This window comes from Crinia signifera, chromosome 3 (genome assembly GCF_055691185.1).
Source record: "Crinia signifera chromosome 3, ASM5569118v1, whole genome shotgun sequence".
NCBI lineage: Eukaryota > Metazoa > Chordata > Amphibia > Anura > Myobatrachidae > Crinia > Crinia signifera.
In genome coordinates this window covers 202482270-202503902 of record NC_139219.1, presented here as the reverse complement: position 1 = coordinate 202503902, position 21633 = coordinate 202482270, and positions in this window count along the sequence as shown.

Here is a 21633-nt window from a genome sequence, read left to right as displayed (position 1 = left end):
TCTCAATCTAAAAATAATAATATGCAAAAAAAGTCAGCTAGAAAACAAAACAAATATTGAGACAGCATGAGATGCTGGTTTTATAAAATAAAGAAAAAACATATTCAATGCTACTATATACTGTAACTGATCTATGAAGATTGCACTGTTTTAATTATTTTGTTTTTAGTATTTAACATTTTAAAGTTTGAATCTTCTTTAAAAAGAGAAAAGTATGTGAACAAATGACCTTCTACCATGTATAGAATTAGTTGTACAAAACATAACAAATGATACATTGCACATTTAAATCCCATGGGTGTTTGTAAAACAACAAATTCCCAAGTAAACAGGAATATACAGGTTGAACACATTTAACGATAAGTCACAGAGTGTGACATACAAAAGTCAAATGAAAATGGCATCTAGGAGGATAAGGCAGCTCAAGGAACCCATCAGCAGTCTATCTCCATGACAGTTCAAGTGATAACTGCAAAACTGCCAACACAACAAGTGCTGGAAAGTCTGCCAAAGAACTATAACTGTACAGAAATAAATATCTTAGGCATCATGACATTTGTGATTGTTGTTTACAGATAAGGATGATGAATGGATCTATAAGCTAGTTTATCAGTATTCAACCTTCTACTTTATACTGAATAGCAATCATTTTCTTTTAATAACAAATAAAAAAAAATAATGTATTTCTTTGTGATTGTGTAATGTGTTCCTCAAGTTTATTATGATTTTTTGGGTTAGTCTTTATGTCATTTTATTTAAAATTAACCTTTAATGTTGTTATTTTTGAAATAATGTGAATTGCATTTGATTTATATCTGAATGGATAAAATATGATTATTTTAAGTGAACAATAATACTGTAGTACAGTCAAATATGCAATACTTTCAATATCAAATAATGTGCACCATGAAAATATATGAAAATATATTTAATAGCTATTCAAATTATCTATGAGATTTGTTACTTTCTTGTTATTTTTAAAATCTAGTAATATATTTATTTTTCATGTCTTATTCAGGTTATTTTATTTCATTATACAGTAGTTTACAATTATTTTATTTTAATTCAGTACATAAAAAAAATTATTTTCATTTTAAAATATTCAGGTTTCCACCAACACCCAAATGAACTAGATATTAAATCATGAGAGTTCTTTAAATAAACTACATATGATTTACAATCAGTTTTTTCACTTCAAAAAGTTTTTTCAATGTATAACCATTATACACTAACTATCTACTGTAGTTTAGATAAAATATGATTCAAAGGGCAAGAGTCAATTGTTTTATTGCACCTGGTCTCCTGTCTTTAGTGACATGAGATGTGGACAATATTCAATTGTTGTTTTGATAGCATACTAATCGCACCCAGAGAGGTTGCGTTTATCCATTTTAAGCAACTAAACCTGACCATGGAAATGTTCACAATGTGAAAAGTCCTATTAATTTTAGTGATATGATATCTTTAATGCCAAATTATTTGACCTGTTTTGTTTCAGAACAGATTATATTTTAAGCGAAAATGATTTCAAACAATAAGCTACTAACCATATTTTAATTTCTTTTCTTTGTATATTCAATGTTTTGCAAAACTTTAGGACATTGTAGACAATATAAACAATTAGACTTGGTGGATTAATTTGTCTTTCGTCTTTTTCTACACAGTATTTTCAATCGTTACAGTGTAAATAACCTGTATCACCCTTTTCTAACCAGGTGACAACATTTTTATTGCAAGGAATGAAACAAGTAACAAAAGCATCTTTGAAATATAAAGCCCTAGTGTTCACTATCTTGGGATGTTCCTGTAGGAAATTTCTGTCTCACACCTTGTAAAAAAAATCAAAAAAAAAATCGACCAAGTTTCTAAAATATTTTCTCACACAATTTTAATGCATTGTTATACACAGCATGCTGTTTCTTTATGTTCTGGAAAGATGTTTACCTTTATAAGAGAGAAGGGTTTCACTGTTCAATTTAATGCTTGTTTATTATTTTTGTGCTTTAGTTCTGATCTACAGTATGAGATTATTTATTAGTGGTCATCCTACTTCTAATTAAGACTTTTGCTCAAAACAGTTCCTTCTGGTTGTTTTAAATTGACCAATTAAAATGATTAGTTTTATTATTTGGACTGGTACTGCTGTAAATTAAGATGTTGCAGTCTATAAATGTATATGTAAATAAGAAATGTATATTTTATTTATTATATTACTCCATAAATTATATATATACATTTTATTAAAATTTAGAATAATTGTAATTTGTTGATATATTTAAACAAAATAAAAAATCTGTATTTTGTTTATAACAGAAAAAGTCAAAATCATATATTGTTTATTTAAACATATTACCACATTTATTCAAAGGAGACTCTCTAGGAAGCCAAATAAAGAGAAAACTTCTTTTAAGCCACTTTTCATAAACAATTTAATTTGTTATGTAACTTAAGTGATAATAATACTCAGAAAATATTTACAAACAAAGGTAATCACACATACATGTAAGCAGGGACATATTAAAAATTATGGGGATATGCAGTGGCACCACTCCCAATCATGATGCAGCACGGATTTGCAAAAGAAAGACACCATAAGGGGATGTGGTCAATGTTTCGGATTTTACTCTGTTCTCAAGACCATAGATCAACAAGAAATAGTACATTAAGACATACCTATATTCCGTATAGATAGATCTGCTCTGGTTCAAACAGCCTATAGTGGGCATCCCTTCATTTCCACGCCACTTGCGGGTCCCGGCTGAGCTCTGTCTGACGCAGTGACATCATCAGCCTGCAGCCTACTGAGCAGTGTCACCATCGCAACCCGGCCTAACAGAGTATGCTCATAACAGGAGACAGTGTGAAGCGATCCACCCCACTGGGTGATCGCTATCCTTACTACCCTGTCTCACATTCCTCTGTTACCATGGCTGCACAGGGATGTCTAACAGCGGGGGAGCAGGTTTGATGTATGGTCAACTGCAGCAGGGCTATCGCCTGGTTTTAGCTGGTTGCTAGGCAACCAGCCACGCTTTGCTGCAGTCCAGACAGGGGGGTGATCTATTGAAATAAAACATGCCAGTGATAAATAAACATAATAATAAGCAGTATTAAGTTGTAAAATAAACCTGTGGAGACACCACAGACCTCCTCAATAAAATTAAAATTTCGGTGATCCTATCCCCAACATGTGGCTGTGCTCTCTTGATATCAGCAGTCTACATACAAGCATCCAACATAAAGAAGGACTGTTGGCCATATCACAACTTCTCAATGTCAACAGAAATTATGCCAGATAATTCGTGTTGAATTATCAACACCCTCGTTCGCTAATGTTTACATGCACTATGTTGAACAGGACTTGTTTCTCCAATCCAGTTTTGCTCCCAACATCAAATTCTATATCCAATATATAGATGATGTATTGTTATTCTGGACAGGGTCTAAATCCACATTCATTACGATGATGGAAGAAATTAACCACAGAGACTGCCCCATTATATTTACATATAGTATGAGCCAGTCTTCTATTCACTAACTAGATGTCAATATATCAATTGCTAGCAATGACATTGTTACATCTATCTTTTCAAAACCAACTGATCGCAACATGCTTTTAAGCACCCAGAGTTACCATCCACCAGCTTTGAAAAAAGGTCTCCCCTTTTCACAACTGATTAGGGTGCAAATAATCACTAACAGTGAAGATATACTGACCCAAGACCTTGACAACATGACCAACAGATTTATCGAAGGGAGCTATTCTCCCGAAATCTTGGATGCTGCCAGAGCCAAGGTTAATCAAATACCACATTCTGAGCTATTACAAAAAAGCCTTTTGCTCAAAAGAAATTGAAAGTATGCATTGGATGGGTGTGTGACTATAACCATGGAGATAATACTATTTCAAAATTCTCTAAAACTTTATGGCCTGTTATCCAGAGAGATAAAGATCTCAAGAAATTGAAAAATTCCACCTTGATGGCCTGTTATAAACAGGGATGCAACTTGAGGGATTGAGTCGTCTGCATGGACATCTCTAAGAGACTGCCACCTAATACGCAGTGAAGACCGAGTGGCTGCTATAAATGTGTTAGCTGCACGACCTGTAATGGTATGTCAAGCACTAGAGTTTTCTTCCATCCTCATCTGGGATACCAAATTCCGAGTAGACGTCAAGTCACCTGCACCAGCACACACGTCATCTATCTGATTAAGTGCCCATGCGGCCTGTGTTACATTCCGAGAACACATCGCCCTTCATAGATCGGCAATCAAAGCTGCTCTAAACAAAAAAGAAAACGACCAACCGGTAGCGAGACAATTTGTGTCAGCGAAACATTCATTAGCCAACTTCAAATATACCATTATATACCATGCGCCAGCAGATATAAGAGGAGATAGAGCCAACAAATTGCTCAAACTCTAAGCATATTGGATCTTTAAGTTGGACACAATAAGCCCAAAAGGACTGAATGAACATGTTTTGCTATAGAGTGATTCTTATTCTGCGAATAAAGTATCAAGTAGAGTAGAAGAAACACTGTTTTGAGTAGTATCTGTTGTAACAGTTGTATCAGACAATTGTATAAATGTAGCAATTTTACCAACCAATATAATCTAATTAAGTGTCTTATATTTTCATCAACTAGTTTATAATAAAGCCATTTTTGTTGAAACAGATAAACACTGTACTGTTGGTAAAAACTCTACATTTATACAATTGGCTGATAAAACTGTTACAACAGATACTACTAAAAACAGTGTTTCTTTTACTCTACTTGATACTTTATTAGCAGAATAAGAATCACTCTATAGCACCAAGCACTCGATACCAGCAAGGTGATATTTTCGCTAGTACGCTATCACTTTCATTGAGCACCTCTGCTCTAGGTATTTTTTTAAAACAATGAAATTTACAAGTTGTGCCACAAAAAAAGAGAGAGCTCTTTTCTTTCCTCTTTACTTGCATCTAATCACTCTGTAGGGAGAGCCTAAACTATCAAACAAAATGGATACGTCAGTATCAATTATTCCTGTTATTGTGGAACCTTATATATTTAAATAAACAAATGTTTTCAGTATTACAGTGAGACTTGTGCAGAGGCAAAATTTCCCCTTCCCCTGATTCTCATCTATGTATTGTCAGGCGCTGCGGAACCCTTGTGGCGCCATATAAATAAACAATAATAATAATACACAGAGCTTAACATGCTAGACTAATGAGTGATGAATTAGTGGATGCAGGAATATAATAACATTTAAGTAAAACAGGTGAACTGTTTGTAGATAATGTTTTCTACAAGTTCCAGTTTGTAACAAAGTGCATACCCTGTCACCTTCCCTTTTATGAGGTGGAATCCAGTCTATCATCTTGTATCTAATTGATGAAAGATTATGTCTTAAGTCCTTAAAGTGACACACCTCTGGTTGGTAAGATCCTCTTACAGTACATAACATATGTTTAATCTGTGGATTGTGGAATGTAGTGTCAATATAGAGCAAGCCACAAGGGCATTTGTTATAAAAGACTACAAATCCACATCAATGGGTGCTTGACCAAGATTTTCTTTCCCAAACAAGGATGGAAGAAATGGTCACCAATGTCAAGGCTGCTGCAACACAGCCCAGACACTTGATATTACCAGCCTTGTGGTTGAGACAATGAGTTGAGGGCGAGGATCTGATGCAAGAAATTTCTGTATGCAATACAATGTCCTTGATATTTTTCCAACACCTAAACAATGGTAAATTAGTGCTTTTTCTGTGTGATGTAAAAATGTATCATTAGACATGATTGGCCAGACTTCTTTAGCAGCTTTTATAATAGCTGTGCTACTAGTGGAGTAATCCTGCATCCATACTACTCTGTCCTAAATGCTGTTAGTATATGGGGATCTCCACGCATCTTCCCTTGTTTTAGAAGGAATTTAAAGTTTAGTGCAATGGAACAATTTGATATATACTCAACACAAAAATGTGTTACTCATAAGGTCCATTTGTTTTTCTGCATCTTCGTAGAAACTACAAATGCAAAATACTCACAATTGTGATTACAGTAGCCCCTACTTAATACATAGTGGATGGTGGCTATCTCCAAACAATTTGGTGTTCCTGTCAGTGGGCTCAGTCTATAGTGTGGTTTGTAAATGATAATCATCTGTTTTACCAATACATCCAGATAAATCATTTTTTCAAAGCTTGACATAAACGTGTTGACTTTTTGCATTAATGCCGAAAAGCTGTCCACTGTGCCATCCCATAAAACGTAGATATAATCTATACAGTATATCTGTAGTATGCTTTGATGTGTTTCATAACATGTCCTGCTCCACTTCATGCATAAATATGTTAGCTAGACATGGGGCCACACATTGCATTGCATTGAAAATAATAATGGTCATCAAACAAGTAGTTATGTGAAAGAACTAAGTTCATATATGACATGTAAAATTCAATATCTTGACTTACAGTAGTATACTTAATATAAAGATTACAGTTAACTGGGCACAAAAAAATTATATATCTGAGATTTCTCAGTGGATCACACACCTAATGCCTTACTGCTATCCATTTACTGACCTGGAATGGCACTCAAAAGAAGACATTTGGACAATGATTATTGAGCGTAAAACAGTCAAATTCTAAATCAATTTATTAAACACATTAAAACACATATTGTGTATTATAACCACATCATTTATCCCCCCCCCCCCAAAAAAAAAATGTTCAAATATAAACAGTAATAATAATAATAATAATAATAATAATAATGAGTCAATATTTAGCCCCGTGTAAGCAAAGGCTTTTGAGTGCAATGCCCAAACTTCTGTCATTGGAATTGCAGAAGCAGGGTGTCATTTAGTGGTGCAATTTATGTACTTCACAATATAGAGTATGAATTACACACTTGTCTACTCTACCGTGGAGTGTTAAACCCAATAGCTGAACAACAGGGATTGTGTTGGCAGTGGATATTTAAAGTACTGACATCTCAGGCTGTGTAGAGGATGGGAAACAACAGTGATGCAGGTTCCTCAGGATGGATGGCAGCGTCCTTAACCAGAACCCATGCAGTTCTGACGATTCCTTATTTTCAAAGGGAATTTCTGGTGCAAAGTGATGCATTGGATGTGGGGATAGGTGTGATCCTCTCCCAGGACAAAGAGGGCAAAGAACATCCTCATATTTACTTAATCAAAAAGTTAAAGATACATGAGAGAAGCTATGCCACTTTTAAGAAATAAAGTAATAAAGTAGGCATTAGAAACATTTAGTTACCTTGCACTGTAGAAAATAATGATTTATCACTTATCATGTCCCATTGAAATGGATAAAAACAAGAAAGTGAAAAGAGACAATACCCAAGTCACTAAGTTAACAATAAATAAATAAAAATTTTGATAGCCAGGGGTCATATGCATATGTGAAAAAAATGTTCATTTCAAAAATATATGTGGCTGGTCTCAAAATATTGAGCGTAAGCTACACAGTGGTGCAAACATGACTGACCCATGTTATTATTACTTTATGCTATGTAGTGAATTCTGAGGAGCTACTGCTCATTTAGGGCCTTATTCAGATCTGAGCTCAGTACAAATTTGTTCGGAAAGTGGGCAAAACCATGTGCACTGCAGGTGGAGCAGATGTAACATGTATAGATAGAGTTAGATTTGTGTGAGTTATTTTGTTTCTGTGCAGGGTAAATACTGGCTGCATTATTTTTAGACTGCAATTTAGTTTTCAGTTTCAGCACACCCCACCCAAGTTTAACTCTCTTTGCACAGGTTACATCTGCCCCACCTGCAGTGCACATGGTTTTACCTATTTTCCAAACAAATTTGTACTGAGCTCAGATCTGAATAAGGCCCTTAGTGGAACATAGAGTTTCCTATATTTTATTGATCCTATAACTCTTAAACTACAATATTGTATAATCTATTTTTTTCTCAAACAGGTGAATTTTTATCCCAGGCTCTGGGATAAAAATCCCAGAGCCTGGGATTGAAAAAATGCCCCCGGAATTGGCATCCCTACCAGGTAGGTTGTACTCCAGCTAGAACATAAAGGATTTTATTGTAGGGCCCAACCAAATTACCCCAAGGCAGAACACTAATGAGAGAAAGCAAGTTAATTAGATAGTGCAAAGTGAGGGGCTGCCTTATGGGTGTCCCATGCCCCAGACTTGAATCCCTAGAATGTTAAGGACTTACCTGGTGATGAAGTTACTTGTACATGGTAGGTTAGCCCATAACCATGTCGAATATTATGTAAAAACCCTATATTTAACTGCAAAATGTATAGAAGAATGTATTAGAATACTAATAAGTAATGTTTAAATGGTGCACCTGCATTCTTTACCTTTGTACAGTATATACTGTATTCAGAATGGTCATTTCCATGCAGGGATCAAAGGAACATAATTACTGACTGACTGAGTTGAAGAATGACATTTCCATGTAGCACTCTGCTAATGTGCAAAAACATCATTATTTAGAATAATGGATGTGGAAAAGCCATTTATCACATTATTAATCCCTTTGCTGTTACTTCTGAAATCTGACAATGTCTTGACCAATAACAGGCATTGCAAGGTACTTTTATCACTATACACATTCATTTATATGCATAGACATATCATGTACCCTTTATATTTAGCCTGCATGTGTTTCTATTTTCATTTATCATTCAATATCAGTAGAGGCTTATCTACATTGACCTTTTGTTATTAATATGACAAACAAGATATTTCTCATTCCATACTATGACAGCACTATGATGACATCTATTCAGATTTTTACTACTTAAGCACAATATGACCTTCAGTAGTTTCTTATCATGTTGCAAGATTTGAATTAGAATTATGAGTAACATAAGTTAATTCAATAAGAAGTGATTGTGTGAAAGCAAGTTTGTTTTATGAAACTTGCATATGGTATAATGTACAAAGGTACAAACCCAAGAAATACAGGATCCAATTACAAATGCAAATTTGAAGTTGTTGTAACGAGTACATTTCTTTACATAATGTTACCTGGGAATGAAAAATTGGGGAAACCATCACCTTGGATCCAGAAAAGTTACAACAGAGACAGCAGAACCATATAGAAGGCTATAGGTGGCCATAATCAATGAACTGTTTCAAATGTCTCTTTTTGTTGTTGTAATTTTAGTAAAGTAAAAAAAAAATCATAACCAGCCATTTGTTTTATTTTAGTAAATTAAAGTATTTTCAATATTTTGGGGTCCAAAAAAAGTCTGCATAATATTTTTTCACGATAAAATTTCCTTTCATTTGCACGATTGAAACCTCTCTCTCTCTCTCATTAATAAAAATTTTAACATACGTGTCCCACATTTTTTAACATATTATCGAGCTTTTCAAACAGATTAATATGTCAACTGACATGGGTTCTGGATTAATGGGTTAACAGTATCTAGACAGAAAGTCAGTAGGTCAACACCAAAAGAGTTGGTGTTGACAAAAGGCCAACATGCACAAGGCATTGGCCATAGGTCGACACAAGCAAAATGTCAAAATGGAAAAGGGTGACCTATAAAAAGATGGATTTTTTGGGGTGTCAATGTTGGCACTTGAGCATGTGGTCCTCCAATTAATGAGGTGTATACCCTTAAATTGCTCAATTCACTCACCTTTACCATACCCAATCATAGTCAAAGTGAATGCTAAGGAATGCTAAGTCCAAAAAATAAGAAATAAAAAAGAAAAAACAAATCCTTTTCATGTCAATCTTTTGCCTGTAAGTTCTGCCTTTTGTTAATATATACCTTTCTCATGTCGACTATTTCTTAATGTTGACTTTGTGCATGTTGAACTTTTGTCAATGTAAATCTTGTACATGTCAACTTTTGGGAGCTGACCTATTGACTTTCTATCTAGACACTGTCAACTGATAATCAAGATACCACTGAAATGTCTTTATTGGCCAAATTATGCTATTTAAACCCCTTCAATACAGGATGCATTAACAATCTGCAGCCACCTACCCCTTCCGCAGGTCTTGGCACCTCCATGGTTCTCCTTTACTTGTGGCCTGCCCCTACCAGTACTCACACATGCTGTGTCTGTCATGTTTGTCTGTCACATGCTGTCTCTGTCTGTTCCACAGTCCCAGTGGCTTCTTTTTCCAGCATGCCATGTGTGATGTCATACCATCACCACCGCTAAAGTGAAGAAGATCCACTGAGAGGAGCAGGCTCGTACTCTGAAGTGTGAGTTCCATCACCTCTCCAGGAATACTTGAAGCCCTGCGTCAGGTATTAACCAAACTAAAACTTGAGCTTGAGATTTAGCCTGAATTAAGCTCTGTGAAGGTAACCAACCACACACCTGTGAAGACTGACCACCACATAAACGAGCATTGATACAATGGTCAACTAGGATGCAAAATTCTTTTATATAAACAAGTAAAATAGAATAATGTATACATTATTCAATGTCCAGTCAAGAATTAGATAATATGTGCATTGCGTCCATGCGTGGCTTATCTCCTACAGCATAACCATTGTAGTGCGCCCAAAATGGCTGCCTTATTTGGTATGCCTGCAGATAGGAAGAAAAACACATGGACCAGTGTTACAGTGGAATACTAGCACAAGGATGCTGAAACCACCAATTTTGTGTTATCTCTTCTGGGCGTGATCCATTTCTCCCAAGGTAATCCTACGTTGTGTGCCCAAGACGGCTGCCATGCCTGGTACCTTTTATGGTTGGAATATATAACCCATAGAAGTTATTTCCCAAAATGTCTGCATCAACCCAGCAGTATGCTTAATGTGCTATCTAAGTCCTTAATTTTCTCTGTTTTCCAACTTCATGCAATTCTAATGCCTTTGTTCAATATACTATGTTATTGATGTATTTTAAGTGACTTTGAGTCCTGTGGGAGAAAAGCACTATATAAATAAAATTATTATTATTATTCATTATTATAATAACTCCATGTTAAATCTCCCACCTTGGGTTCTCTTCAGCTCTGATATTAATATGAATTTTATCATATAATACCATCAAGACTCATAGGAAAATCTAATAAAAATTAACCATGACATACTGGGCCTTATTCTGGTTGGTGCGGCCGGGCCGTACGCGTACGTCCCGGGGTTTTTAATGATCTGCGCATGCGTACATTCGCTAATGCGCAGGCGCGAACACTCCACAACGCTTACGGACGGGGTCTCTACGTGCGAAAAAACCTGTACGCGAGTGTACAGGCATTGGGGGCGGCATAGGGGCGTGATGAGGGGAGCGGCCGAAATAATGAGGGAAAATGGGCGTAAATATGGGCGTACACGGGGGTGTGCACCAAAAATGAGCGGTGCTACTACCGCACGATCGACTAAAGCACCGTTCATTTCGGACACAAAACAGGCGGCCGCCAACCGCCATCTCAAACCACCCCTACAGATACCGCATGCCAGCGTGCGCCTGGGTTTGCTAATTTACGCTGATTACTACCAAACACATACACCTGAATGTAATAACCAATGCTGCAGTCTATTAAGTCCAAACCATGATTTCACTACCTGCAAGCCACACACAGCACTCAAACACATTGGAAGCTTATCTTTCTATACTTCTCTACATTTAAAGGTTTGTTTAATTTAAGGTAAGAATCTTTGTAAGACCTGCTTATATATGCTAAGGTAGGTATTTGTTAAACAGTTAGACACATTCACTACGTGCTTTCATAGACTTTACACAGTAGCACACTCAATCTACACAAGTCGACATGTGTCAAAGTGTTCACTCTAATACAAACATAGGTTTTGTATTTATGATACAATAACATAAACCACATCTAACACCTACAAAGGATGTTTCAGCAATGTTTTAAGCCCATGCCCACTATTTTGCACATTAATTAATTCAATCAATTAATTAATTTTCATAATTAGAGTTGAAAGGCAAGATTTGCAGGTCCATATATGTGAAGGGTATGTCAGCGTACACGGACGTACGCTCACTCTCACGAGCGGTGACATAAGCTGAGTTTTCTATTGAAAACAATAGGGACCCGTCCGTGCAAGCTGGCGTATGCTCAGATAGCCGCAAGAAGTCGGTGGGAAGACGGCCGAGAGATGTCCGTAAACGGTGCTGTACGCTCAATTGTACGCCAGTTGTCGGAGTGTAAGGGCTGGCCCGTCCGTGTACGTTGGCGTACGCTCAATTGTACGCCACTCCCCTTTGCCGATGTTTCTGGCCGTACGAATGCGGCTGAGTTGTGGGTGGACTTAACCCCAACGGCCGCGTACGGATAGCGTACGTTAATAGCGAACGTACGTACGTTTGGCCGCTACGATCAGAATAACCTCCACTATGTGATGGCATATGTATGTGTAATACCAATAGTGACCATGTTCAACTCCGCTTTTCATCAACGTTATCAGCAGAGATTCTACTTTTATAGCTTTATCTTTCCTCTACTTAAAATACAATACTTTCTTACTTACTTTATAAAACTTTAAATAGTTTTATCAGTATTTGCAGATGTAGACACAGATGTACTGTAGTCATGTTTATCCATCCAGCAATGCAAATGCATCACAACATATGTATTGTGGATGTATTTGGATGTATTTGTGCATATGCACGCTATTCACTTCTATCAGTGGCTTCCTGGTTGTGACTATTCACAGCATGCCGCTTTGTGTATGCCCATGCATACACATTCTGGCATCAATTAGGCTGGCTACATCAGTATTTATACCCTGTACCTAAATATACATAATGAAAAAGTTGATCAAAGTAAAATTTTTATATATTGTTTTACAAAAATCAAAGGAAGAACCTATGGAGGTAAACCGCTTCCGTCTGTCCCCTGAAGAGTGTCAACGTCGCCATCTGGCACACTTATGCCTCTATTGTGCGGCTCTGTCACACAAGATTTCTGTATGCCCTAAGCGTAAGGAAAACCCCTAGCCCATCAAGGAGAGGGTAGGCTAGGAGTAATTAAGTCCTCTCCATTAGCGACTGATTATGTACTACCAGTGTCATTACAATTTGGCCAGCATTTCAAGACAGTCTCCTTGCTTCTTGATTCCGGTGCCGCTGGGATCTTTGTAACTGCAGAACTGGTCCAGCAGTGGGCGTTACCCACTGAATCTCTTCCTAATACTGTCTTTCTTACTGCAGTGGATGGCAGTAGGATTCCTGATGTGACAGTCTCCTGCAGGACTCTGCCTCTTCAAATAAAGGTGGTAGTGCTGCACAAAGAACTTTTGTCATTCCGTGTATTACCTAGAGCCACCCACTGGTTCTGGGCCTGCCCTGGCTTTGTCTCCACAATCCTCAAATTGATTGGAGGACTTCACAGATTCTCACCTGGGATCCTTCTTGCTCTGGTACCTGCCTCCAAAAGGTACTTCCAGCTTGTAATGCCACCACAGAAGCTGCAGATCATCCCCCTTCTCCCCACAGAGAGTACACTGAGTCTTCAGCAAATCTGGTGCGGATATTCTGCCTCCTCACAGACCATGGGACTGTCCTATTGATCTCATCCCCGGCAAGGAGCCACTGAGAGGTAGGACCTATCCTTTATCTCTTCCAGAGACCCAGTCCATGGCTGAATACATTAAGGAAAATCTCTCCAAGGGATTCATTCATTTTTCTACCTCCCCTGCTGGCGCAGGATTGTTTTTTGTAAAAAAAGAAAGATGGAGGTCTATGCCCTTGTATCGACTATCATGTCTCAATGACAGCACCATGAAAAACAGATATCCTTTACCCTTAATCACAGAGTTGTTTGACTGCGTCAGTGGAGCTACCATCTTCACCAAGCTCGATCTAAGAGGTGCTTATAATCTCATCCGTATATGAGAGGGTGACAAGTGGAAGACGGCATTTAACACCAGAGATGGCCACTATGAGTACCTGGTCATGCCCTTTGGGCTCAGCAATGCCCCAGCCGTATTTCAGCACTATGTCAGCGAGATATTCTGGGACATTCTCTATCGACATGTTGTCGTTTATCTCAATTACATTTTAATCTTTGCAAACAATCTTGAGGATCATCGTCATTGGGTAAAGGAGGTCCTGTCTCAGCTATGAGCTAATCATTTCTATTGTAAACTGGAGAAGTGTGTATTTGAGGTGAAGTCTATACCCTTCCTAGGGTACTGTACATTATCTCTGGTTCCGGTCTTTAAATGGATCCAGGCAAGCTGCAGGCTATCCAAGATTGGGCAATTCCTTCCTCGCTGAAAGGTACAACACTTTCTGGGGTTCGCCAATTGGTACAGAAAATGAATCTGCAATTTCTCTACTATTGTGGCTCCGATCACTGCCCTAACATGCAAAGGGTCTAATCCAGCAAAGTGGCCAGCAGATGCCATCCAAGCCTTCCATCTGTTAAAACAGAGGTTCATGTAGTATTTAGCAAAAAAGAAACTCGGGTGGGGTGCACTCTAAATCCCCTAACTAAGGTTGTTCTGTTAAGTTAAATTTGTCATTTTTATGTTTTTCTCTGCTGTGCACTTATTTTTTTATATATTTAATTTTGTGATATTTTTGTGATATTTTAAAATGTTTTTAATTTTTTATATAAAATTATTACTGTATTTAATTACACACTACTATTGCTGTGTAAAATATCGTCAATTCCCAGCAACAGTATAAAAATTATTAGATTTTAGATACTGGTATTACAATTAATGTACATCCACCTTTCACAGCAAAATTGATTCAATTATCAATGACAATGAAAACTGCAGAAATGGCCAAAATGTAAGATGAAAAATGACCATCATATTACCCTATCCATAATGCACCATAGGTTTTATGGGTGTTTAACTCAATTGAGTGATGGTAAGGTTCTAATAATAGGTCAAAAAAATTCATTGAAAAAGGCCATGCCAGGAAAAAATAATAAATAAAGTATATACAGGTAATTTACATATATACAATTCTGCATTGGTTGTCCCATCAATCACTATACCTTTAAATCAATGGTTGTCTATCATATAGACTGGGCTACAACATCCCATTCTCTGAGCAAGCAAGTGATGTTCCTATGAAGTATGTGTGACCATTAATCTTCTTATTGCAACAATGTATTTTCTTCTATACACATTGAAACATTCGTGCCAGTAACAACAGAGTATCCTCATGGAGAACTTCACTATCACAATATCCACTAGGGGTTAATACCCCACTGGTGCCGGTTTTTGTTAATTAATTCAACACACACACATCTCACCAAATCAGCATGTATTCTCACAATTTGCACCTACTCCATAGTCGTATTATGTGTACACAGGTAAACTTCTCAGCATGCAATACATTGATCAGTGCGCTTGCATACACACCACACAACTGCTGGGGCCAAGCTGCATTTAAAGCAATGAATGGGTGTTTGTCCCCCACTTGCGTACAGAGTCTGAAATGAGGTATTGGATGTACACTCTTTATAAGTGCACATCACTATGTAGCTAAATATAATAATGGTACATATGCAGGGTAACACTCAATCAGTCCCCCTTATATGGAGAACAACCACAGATAAAGGCGCTCACGTGACCGGCTGTCTGATCTCCGTCCCGCTGAAAGATTACTGCTGCGGCAACAAGGAGACTTCGCATTTGGCGTCTTGATCTGGTAACCGGACCCCACGATGACTCTATTAAGAGTCCCGCTGGCATCTAGTAGGGAGGTGGTCCGCTTTTATACATTCCTCCTTTCTTTGCCTTTATCTGTGGTTGATTCCAAGCTATCACAGTTGTTTGTGAAAGAGATATTCAAGCTTCAAGGACTGCCACTTGAAATTATTTCTGATAGAGGAGTCCAATTCGTGCTCTCTTCTTCAAGATAAGCTCAAGTTCTCCACAGCCTATCACCCTCAAACAAATGGCCAGATGGAGAGGGTGAATCAGGACCTTGAGGCTTTTCTTCATATCTATATGTCTTCATCACAAGATGACTGGGCTCAACTTCTTCCATGGGCAGAGTTCTGCCATAATAACCAATAGCACTCTTTTTCAACAGTCACTCCATTCTTTGCCAACTATGGGTATCATCCTCAAGTTCCTGGCATCAGTCTGCAACCCGTTTTCTCAGTGCCACCTGTAAATGCAACCATCCGGCAATTCAGAAAAACCAGGAAGCTCATAATTTCATCACTCCTGAAGGTTTCAATCAGGTGCACAAAGTTTGCCGATAGGAATCGCCGAGCTGTGTCAGCTCTCCAGCCAGGAGATCGTGTCTGGTTGTCGACAAAGAATTTGAGATTGAGCCATGGATGAAGTTTGCTCCTCGTTATATTGGTCCATTTCCTGTTGAGCAAGTGGTCAATCCTGTGGCCTATAAATTAAGATTGCCTCCATATTTGAAAGTGCCAGCTACATTCCACATTTCATTGTTAAAACCTCTGGTTCTAAATCGCTTTCCTTCCAAGCTCCCCAAGGCACCTAAAGTGCATACTAAACGTGGAACAGAGTATGAAGTCTCCAAAATTCTGCACTCTTGCATCCAATATGGTCGTCTACAGTATCTAATCGATTGGAAGGGCTATGGCCCAGAAGAGTGATCCTGGACCAATGCGGTAGATGTCCATGCTCCAAGACTCATCCGAGCATTCCATGCCAAGTTTCCACGCAAGCCAAAGAGGAGTTCTGGGGCCACGCCTAAAGGGGGGTGTGCTGTCAGGATCTGAGTACCGAAGCAAGCTCTCTTACCGGCTAGGTGTCTGTGCAGGCTGAGTTTGCATTTCAAGTCCCGATGCAGCCGACATCCTGTGTGCTGTGCTGCTCTACTGCAATCATCTCCTGGTTCTCTCAGCACTGCTGAGTCCGTGGCTGTGCGGTGCACCGCTACCCTCACATGGAGTGACAGTGTCCAGTGCTCAGCAATCTCCCAGACCGTCGCCATTGCTTCTGGCCACAAGCATGGTGGATACAAACAGTCTTTCCCGCCTTAGCCTAACATGGGGGCTGCCTTTTTCTTCCCAGTCCCATGTCAGTCTGGACCAATCATATACATTCTGAACTCCCTATCATACCTACCTGGCCAATCCTGGTCTTCCAGTCGGTATACGAATGCTGGGAGCCCACAGACCTCTGCTAGTGCTTCAGTTGTCAATTGTCTCCTGTTGGTGCAGTTGTCTCTCTCTTTCTGCTGCAGTGTGATTTACTCCAGGTATTCCAGCCCCTGTGACTCCAGGTATTCCAGCTCCTGTGACCATCCAGGCATTCCAGCTCCTGTGATCCAGTGTTCAGCCTGGGATTCACCTCAGCAGCTCTCAGCCTAGCTCCTGAGTATCTGATGTTCCACCATCGCTCCTGAGTATCCGATGTTCCATCATCGCTTCTGAGTATCCGATGTTCCGTCATCGCTCCTGAGTATCTGATGTTCCGTCATTGCTCCTGAGTATCAGATGTTCCATCATCGCTCCTGAGTATCCGATGTTCCATCTTCGCTCCTGAGTATCCAATGTTCCATCATCATTCCTGTGTATCCGATATCTCTGCGCATTCGATGCTCAAGCCATCGATCCAGAGCTTCTTCGCAAGCAAGCTACAGTAATGTATTGCCCTCCATATTGATTCGTTTATCTCAAGGACTTCATCAGTGCTCTGCACTGGACCATATATTATCTGTCCTGTGTTATATCAATCATATTGCATACTTTACTGCCTGCCATATACAACCTTCCTGTCTTCAATAAACCTAGTTGTATCTTTATCATTGACTCATCTCTGCCTCTCGGTGCACTGTCGCACAAGGGAATGAGCAGAGGTGTTCTGCAGCCTCCCCGGTTTCAGTATCGGTCCAAGCGCCCACCAGAGGTCTTAGTGTCTGCGACTCAGACCCCTGGTGTGACATATAGAATTTAATTTTTGTCAGTTAATCTGCCTTTCAACAAGCAAGGGTATAAAATAACATTTATAGTTTATACTGTATGTCACTTCTCCATTTATTTTAAACTACCCTCAAATTGCATGATTTTAATGTTAGACAATAAATAAGAAATCATTTTGGATTTTGGGGCAGTTTACATTATTTCCCATTGAATGCTGACTGCTGTGCCATAATAATTAGTGCCTATACCTGTATATCAGTTTCGGCCTCTTCCAGTACACGAAGCAAATCATGGGAAAGCAATATTCAACATAATTCTTGACTTCCAATGCTTTCTAAACTATGAAGTATTGTTGGATTTAGTCTATTTTCAGTTCTGACAATTGACTCGGGTATCTTGATAATAATTAAGGGGATGATTCAGACCCATTCCATATGGTGTTCAGTGTTCGTATGTTCAAAAATGCACAGATGGTTAGCATTACTGCCTCACAGCACTGAGGTCATTGGTTCGATTTCCACCATGGCCCTAACTGGGCGGAGTTTGTACTTGCGTGGGTTTCCTCCGTGTTCTCCGGTTTCCTCCCACAATCCAAAAATATACTGGTAGGTTAATTGGCTCCCAAAAAATTAACCCTATAATGTTTTTGTGTGCGTTTACATGTGGGAGGGAACTGATGTTAATGTTCAAATATTCTCTGTAAAGTGCTGTGGAATGTGTGTACACTACAGATGTGTCCACATACATCTTGGTTGTATTGTGCCATGTATTTTGCACAACTTGGACTCTGCATAAGTCATGCTTTGTGATTGTACAAAAAAATTGCTTCTCTAATCTATTACTTTATACAAATTCTACTGCTGCAAAAAAAAATTTAGAATCCATCTACAGTACTTGCTACATTTGGTAAAACAGCTAAGCCCTGTTTTACATGGTGTGACAAATTCAAAAAGCCAAAAAATTGTTAATAAATAAACAGAAAAAAACCCATCCAGGATAGAATGGCTTTGGTGAGTATTCCTTTACTTTTGTGTGGGTTCATGATTAATTTGAACTATTTTCCTTACTTACCCAGGCATGAAAATTGAGTTGAGTTTTCAACAGCCATTTAAATTCTTTATCTAAGTCTAGTCTAACTGTATTTCTTTGTGTTACAAAATTATCCTAAATATGTAGAATGTAGGCATTATGCTTGACCTCCTTCAAAGAGAATATAGGTGTTGTTTTTTTGGGTTCACTCTTATGCCAAATTCCTTATTTGATGGACAAAACCATGTGCACTGCAGGGGGGGGGGGGGGCAGATGTAAAATGTACAGAGATATTTAGATTTGGGTGAGTTATTTTGTTTCTGTGCTTTATTTTTACACTGCAATATAGATCGCACTTTGAAGCCAATCAGCGCGCAGCCAGTGTTTCCACAACAGAAGCGCTTCCGCGTAGCCAGGCGGATAGCGCTCTATTTCTTATTGACTGCAGGGACCCCCCGCTGCCGCCGCCGCAAGCTTTATATACACAGCCTCAGGACAGGTACCCCCGCGGCACGGGGGGGGGGGGGGGGCGAAATGCCACCCTCCAGTGGCCGGCGCCCTAGGCAAATGCCTAGATTTGCCTAGTGGTGGCGCTGGCCCTGAACCCACCCCAGTTGATGACAGGGGGATTCCTTTGCTTGTTTGAGCATATGGCCTGCTTAGAAATGGTCTATGTCGATATGTCTGTGGCTGAGTCACGCTCCTATCCTAGCCTTAAGAAGGCTATAATTGAAAGAATTGGAGTTACGGCCCCAGCAAATGCCAATAATTCCATGACTGGTGGCTTGAGGGTTTTGCGCCTCCCAGGATTCAGCTGGCCAAACTATCAACCAGCCATATAAAAACTCTGCACTGAAAATTGTGGAAATAGTCACACTGGACCAGGCTATGCCATTGTTAAACTTTTCATCAGCAGTGGGCCCTTCAGGCTATCCCAAAGACATTTGAGGAGCTGGTAGTGGTGACTGAGTGCCACCTGTCCCTGGGAATATTGAGTAGAGCCCAGAACTTAGGTCTTAGTGGTTAAGGCAAAACCTCTGCCACCCATGGTATGCTTTGAATGCGGTGAGCCTGTTCATGTATGGTTGGAGAGCCGATGGACTGCGGTACGGGAAAAGTGGCTAGGCCGATGGTCAGCATGGCTGTTTCATTCTGGATGCTCGTGCAGTTGGAAGGCTGGGAGATCTGGGCATTGGTGGATGCTGGTAGTGAGCTCACCATTTTCACTGCCAATGTGGTTCCTCTAGGAGCTGACAAGGTCCTGCCTCCAGTCAGGGTGTTGTGTATCCATGGCAATGTTGAGTAGTGCTCATTTGTGTACTTGCCCCTGACCGCATGGGGCTGAGCATTGACGGTGGTGGCTGCTGTGACCTCCAGACCACCTTATCCATTGATCCTGGGCTGTAACTTCCCATTGCTGCAGAAGCTCATTACATGGCATGACTCTAACACACTGACAGCTGATTAAACAAGATAGAAAGCAGAATCTAAATTTTTTGCAGATGACACTAAAATGTGCAAGGTGGTTAGATCAGTGGAGGATGTCAACATCCCACAGAGTGACTTAGATAAACTTCATGAATGGAATGATAAATGGAAAATGAGGTTCAACGTAGACAAATGTAAGTAAATGCATCTTGGAGGGCATAATCATTTTGCAACGTATACATTAAACATTGTAGAAATAGGCAAATCAGAATTGGAAAAGAACATACTGTAGGAGTCCAAATTGACAACAAACAATGGTGCAAGGCCAACATGTTACTAGCATGCATAAAAGGAGGCATGGAAATTAGGGAAGCCAATGTACTTTTACCACTGTACAAGGTACAACATTGGTTAGACCTCACTTGGAATTTGGAGAGCAATTCTGGGCTCATCATTATAAAAAGGATCTTTTGGAACTGGAAAAAGGCAAGGGAGGAGAAACCAGGCTAATAAAAGGCTTGGGGTCCTTGAGCTATGAAGAAAGACTGGCCAAATTAGGAATGTTTATGCTAGAAAAGAGATGTTTAAGGGGAGACACTTAACATGTAGAAATATATGAGGGGGCAATATTCTAAACTATCTAGCAACCTCTTTACTCTGAGCTTGGAAACTAGGACAAGAGGGCATGCATTCAGACTAGAGGAGAGAGAATTCCATACCCTTAGCAGGAAATGTGTTTTTACAGTCAGGGTGATAAAAATATGGAACATTCTTCCAGAAAAGGTGGTGATGGCAGACACATTGAACACATTTTTTTAACAAAGTTAGACAAACATCTACTGGAACTTAACATCCAGGAGTACAGCCAGAGGCGCAACTAGAACTCTTTGGGCCCCATAGCAAAATTTTGTTATGCCCCACCACCTCATCCCCTCATGTCGCTGAGAGACAAAAATAATGCTGGTAAGAGATGGGTGGTCAGGTAAAGAGAAGGAATGTGAGAATAGATGGAGAGGAGCACGAGAGAAAGGGAGGGGTATGAGCAGGAGTGAGAGAGAATGTTGGAGGGAGGGAATGATTCTCTAAAAGACAGTGTCAGGTAGAGTGACAAAATGGGGGAGAGAAAGAGAGGGGCGAGACAGGGGGAAATGGAGGAGAGGGAGGAGAGAGGGGGGAAGGGAGGAGAGGGAGAAGAGAGTGGGGAAAGGGTGGATAGAAATATATGGGGAGGGGAGGAGAAAGAATAGAGGCAGAGCAATGGAGGGGGAGTAATATAGGGTTGAGAGAAAGCAGGTGCATGGGGAAAGAGAACAGTGGAAAAAAAGGAGAAGAGGGTGAGAATGATGGGTAGGGAGAGAGA